The sequence below is a fragment of the Propithecus coquereli genome, unplaced genomic scaffold (assembly GCF_000956105.1).
Source record: "Propithecus coquereli isolate 6110/MARCELLA unplaced genomic scaffold, Pcoq_1.0 Scaffold202, whole genome shotgun sequence".
In the NCBI taxonomy this organism is placed as follows: Eukaryota; Metazoa; Chordata; class Mammalia; order Primates; family Indriidae; genus Propithecus; species Propithecus coquereli.
The window spans coordinates 3,246,769-3,252,579 of NW_012145190.1; the positions used below are offsets into that span (position 1 = coordinate 3,246,769).

General features: G+C 40.3%; 1 protein-coding gene across 1 annotated transcript in view; it reads right to left on the minus strand.

Moving 5' to 3' along the window:
• The window catches only part of LOC105809979 (fatty acid desaturase 2-like protein FADS2P1), a 53,355-nt gene that overhangs the window by 41,413 nt on the left and 6,131 nt on the right, over positions 1-5,811 (minus strand). The window lies entirely within an intron of this gene.

Here is a 5,811-nt window from a genome sequence, read left to right on the forward strand (position 1 = left end):
TCCCCCTTGGTTCTTGGCCAAGGCCCAGGAGAACATTATTTCTCCAGTTGTTTCTTCTCTAGTTATTTCTAGAGAAGGACAGGTTAAAGCTGATGATGGCTTAAGGCAAAAGCAGCATGAGAGATCACGGGAGCACAGCCCTTGAGCCCTGGGTTGTCTAAACGCTCTTGGCTAAGTTTGTCCCTCTCTTCACTCTCTGTGAAAAACTATGTGGTGTTCTGTGCAGGTGGCAACAGCCAGGCACAGAATAGAGGTGAGCAATTGTATTTTTTTCATCTCTGGTGCACATTAAGCAGCAATTCCATGTGGCTATAAGAAGCAGCAGTGGTTCCTATATCCTGCTGATGTTTGTTAGGAGTAGACTCTTCCCCTCCAGGGATTGAAACAGTTTTTGAAAGGAAGAAAGATTCTTCAAAAGGGAGATTTTGGACTTCCTGCTATTATGGTTTGAGGATGATTAAAAATGACAAAATACAAGCAGAGTTGTAAATTACAGACAAATTACTCTGGGTTGGTGGTGTTGCATAGTACTCATTAAGAAAGTAGACCCTGGAGCTGGCTTCCTACACCTAAATTCTGGCTTTGCTACTCACTACCTGTAATTGTGGACAAGACTCTTAACTTGTCCATGCTACTTCTATATTCTCATTCTTAAACAGGGGTGACAATAACAGCCACTCAATTCACAAAGTTATTATGATGATTAATGAAATTAATTAAATGCTGAATGGCATATACTAAGGTCTCAATACACATTAGATATCTTTGTTATATGTATACCTCTAGTGATAAGAACTCACTACTTACCTTGTCTTCAATACAGAAATTCAGAGATCCTCTTCCTATACCCCAATTCATCACTGACTCCATGTTAGTGAATATAACGAACCCCACCTCTTCAAATCCTGAGGCAACTTTAGATGTATCCAAGAACTCTATACAAGCCTACTTTTAGGAAGGCACTTACATAATGAACGAGGTTCATTAGAAGGGTGCAATATCAACTCTTTGGATTCATTTCACCTTAGCGTCTCCAGAGGCAAAGACATAAAATGGGCTTTTATCTGCTAGAAGCGGTCCAGACACTAGTGTCCATTCTGCTTCTGCACATTTCTCCTGACCACTTTGGGAAATGCTGGACTACATGATTTCAAAGTTGTTATCTGATTTTCACATTCTATGATGGTAAAGCTTAGATCGTCTAACCAGGAAGAGAGTGATTCAGTGATTAAGCGGGTGATTCAGGTGTCTCAGGGTGATCCATAGTGAAAAATAATGTTCTTCTTGTTATTTCAGAGCATGTTAGGATGGAAAACATCCTGGCGGCTCAAGATCAAGGTGCAGAAGAGTGTGATCTACTGCAATTTCATCAGGCTCTGAGTAGCTATCTAGAGCCCTGGAACAACAGGCTGACAATAATATTCTTCAGGGTTTATTGTTTCTTCTGATTACCAGGAAGGTCCACAGGTCAGAGCTGTGACAATAGATACTGCAGAGCTATAGTTTTCCAGAAGGGGGGGGGCATCAGCCTGCTCCGTGGAACTCTTTTGCTCACATCAGTGGGGCAGTAAAACAAAGGAGGTGAGGCAGTGTTAGAATATCCTGTTTAAAAGAATTTTCTGATAGAACCTGGATACTCTGTTGTGAAATTTCCTTCTTGAAAGGCCTGCAATAACAGGTCCTGTTACCAACATTCTTGGGCAAGTAAATTCTGCTGAAGGAAGGGGAGAGGTGAAATGAAGGGGAGAGGGACTAGTGCCCGTGTTTACAGAGCGGGTCCTATGTACAAGGCGCTCTATGGGCCAACTCGTAGTCATCTTAGTTCTGTGAGCTTCCATCGCTTCTGTCGTACAAATAAAGACATTGATTCTCAGAGAGGAGAAAAGTTTTGCCCCCAAATGACACAGACAACAGCAGGGTCAGGATTTGAACTCAGGGCTATGTGAGTCTAAAGCCATGAAGGTGTAAAAGTCCATTCCAGCCTTAACATGTATAATTCTTTTCCTGAAAGGCCTCCCAAGAAAGGAGCAAAGTCAGGGCGTTTGTGATGATGCTAAAATATGTGGGTACCTGCTGGGCAGATGGTGATGGTGTCTCCTCACCTTAGGTTTTAGTCACATAAAGCACTTTGCCTGTGGCCCCAACCTGCCTCCCCAGACTCAGGTCTCCACACCCTTCACGCACCACCTTCTCTACTGACGCCTCCCCGTTCAATGCTCAATCCACGCCCCTCTGTGGTTCTGATGCTTTGTACAAACTGTCCTTTGCCTTGACGTCCTTCTTCCGTTTTCTCTCCATAAAAGCTCCTCTCACACTTGAAGACCCGTATTAATTATGCCTCCCCGGATCACTCAGGAAAGTTATTCATGATCGCCCCCGGGCTCACGTGACACTTTGTTTCTAGAGATTTTCAAATTATGCTGTAATGAATTTACTACTTGCTTCTTCTTTAGTGGTGTGTAAGTTTTTTATGACTGGATTTATGTCTTATTATTGATCACTGAATACTTAATGTCTATTGCTGTGCCTGGAATATGGTATGTGATCAATAAATGCCTGCTGAATAAGGGAAAGAGTGAATGAGTGGATGGATGTAGCATTTCTATAAGGAGGAGGTGGGATTGCCAATGTGTGGTGCTCAGAGAATACAGCATCTCTACCCTCAGCATCTCTATTCTCTGACTTTCTTGCTAATTTAGCATCTTGCATTTCATGTCAGCTTTTTGATTCTCTTCTCAATCATCTTCTCTGCTTTTTAACTTACTCATAAATTTATACCATAACTCCTCTTGCAGTTGATTATATCCAGAGTAGTAACACGAAAAAGATGTGATTATTACTTTGTTTCCACAATTACCTTGGAAATTCTATTTTTTTTTTTTTGCTATTATTTGGTGGGAAATGGAATGACATACACTAGTTTTAAAGCAGTATGATCTCTAGTGGAAGAGACAAGTATGTCAAGTCAGAAGTCCTGAGACAAAATCCTTTTTTTACTCCTTAAAGGCTGTGTACAGATCGTGCCCTACATGAAGGCATTCGGCCAAGAGGGCAAGTGTGGCCTGACTTCCAGCAGACACTCCATTTACCAAACCTTTTGCTTTTGGAGCTGCAACCATCCAAAGAGTGTGCCTTTCCTAATTTACCCTAAGGCACAGTATATGGTAGCCGAGGAGTAGGCTGTTTCATGTGGGCAAATTGCTTAATTTCTCCAAGTTTTCGCTTTTTTCCTAAAGGTAGCTAATACTACATAGACTGGCCCTTGGGCTCAGTAATTCCTTCCTTCATTTATTCAGTCATTCTAAAACCTGTGAAGGACCTAGCCTAGAGGCTAAGAGGTTAGGCTTTGGACTCAGACATCAATAAATGACTATGACTGAATATTACTATTACTTCATTTATCTAAGTGGTAGGTTGAAATTTCCCAAAAAAAGTTACTGAGAAACAAACAAAAATTCAGAAAACAACCATAGAGAATATGCGTATGTAGTCACAAAACAGGAAGGCCTCCAAATAGTTGAAACGGACTCTGCCATATTTCCTCCAAGCTTTTCTTATCTTTTCCCTGTCACGTTGGACTCGCATGAGAAAGAAGTCGATTATCTCAATGTCTCTGCTAGAGTGTGGTGTCCAGAGATAAGGCATGTGCTGGTCATTCCACAGGATAATAAACCTGATTTCTTTGTTCTGAACATGCTGCCTCTGTGAACACATCACATGATTGCATTTATTTTTTCTGTGGAGCTCAGAACATACTGTTGTTTTATGCAAAACTTGTGGCCAACTATTTGTTCATATGTGTTTTCTATCACCAAAATGCTTTGTGGTCCTTATTTTAATAATTGAATATTAGTCATATTATAATCATATTACAATCTATATAATCAATTCTTTTTGGACATACAGGTTGTTTCTGGCCTTTCTTGTGTGAGCTCTTACAAATGAAAAGATCTTGTCCTCAACTTTAATTATTAGGATGGTGACATTAGTTTTAAATTATGTAGTTTGAATACAACCGGATAACTCATATGTGTAATAACAGGAGTGTATGTGCCAATTTTGTTTTATAGATTTATTTTTCTTAGGGTAAATTTCCTGGGAGGAAATTGAAATCCTTCTCAGAAGAATGAAGTAATAATAAAATACAGGAACTGCCATTTTCTGAGTATTTAATCTGCGCCAAGCACCATAGTGAGCACTTCGTTTTATCGTTGCTGACTTTCACAGCAGTACTAAGATGAAAGTATTATTATGCCTATTTTCTAAATAAGGAAGCTGAGACTTCAAGAGCTTAAGCAACCTCCTCAAGATGTTGCTGGTAAATGTGGAGCCCAGATGCAAAGCAGACCTGTTTCATTCCCATTCGGCTGGGCCCCTAATGTGAGTTTTAAAAGAACCGACTGCATGAATGAATGAAGGACCTTATGTGATGGATTACTTAGGTATCATTATCCACCTTTAAGGGGAGGCTGGAGGCTGGAGGCCGGAAAAGAGCTACTATGTAAATAAGAAAAAGTGCCCCCTTGTGGGCAGGTGCAGCCTTGGGTACAGGGCTGACACACAGAGACTGTACTTTGGGACACACTTGCCACCGAGGGGCCCAACCTGCAAATGCCTCGAAAGTTACACAGTGAGCATTTGGCCTCAGGTCCTCTGACTTTATGTTCTGGCCTCCTTCACTGGACAGCAGGATGCTTCTCCCTCATATTACCCCTCTTTTCCCTATCAGATGACCTCAAACATAACTGGGATTTCTAAGCTGATGGAGAACAAACAGAGAGTAATAATTATATTTCTGAGGACATGGATGCTGGTGATATGAATAATAATGGTTGCAATTGAATGAATTTTTACCAAGAGTCTGGCATTATGCCAAACACCCTATACACATTGTTCCATTTACCGTAAACCACAGATGGGTCGTGTCATTCTCATTCTGCAGATGCAGAAGCTGAGGCTCAGAGCATTTCAATGCTCTTTCCAAGATTCACATCACTGATTCCAAGGCTTAGGCTCTGGCACTCTGAGTAGCCATGGAGTATCGTGGATGCTCCTGGCACCTCCCATTCTTCTTAAGCCATCTTCCCTTAGAGCATCTTTTCTCTAAACATTTTTGGATTTATTTTCCTAAAGTCTAATGTATATAGCTGACCAAGCTTAGGATTTTTTTCCTTGACATGTATGAATCCTAAGGTGGCATGAATATTTATTCCCAAGATCCTGATGGTTTCTATTATATTCATCAATTCCCCCTTGGTAGCTGTAGTTTGATAGGACATCAGGGTCTTTTTCTGACTTCTGTGATAAAAATGACCAGTAAGTTACAGACTTATCATCTGGGCTGCTCTGAACTGAGTGAAGCTATCAGTTATTAAGCTGGTGCAAAAGTAATTGCGGTTTTAGCATTGTTGAAATTTGCCCTTTGATACTGGAGTACATACTTAAATAAATGTGGTTATGTTAGACATCATTTTAATTTGCATTTATTGCTTTACTTTTTTTTTGAATTCAGGTGGTTATCAAAAATTCATCCATCATGACCAAGTGGGCTTTATCCCAGAGATTCAGGGTTGGTTCAACATATGCAAATCTATAAATGTAATTCACCACATAAACAGAAGCAAAACAAAGACCATAATCCTCTCAATAGATGGAGAAAAAGTATTTGACAAAATTCAACACCTTTTTATGATAAGAACATGTAACAAATAGGCATAGATGAGATTTACCTAAAAATGGTACAAGCCATATACAACAAATCTACAGCCAACATCATACTGAATGGGGAAAAATTGAAACTATTCCCACTTA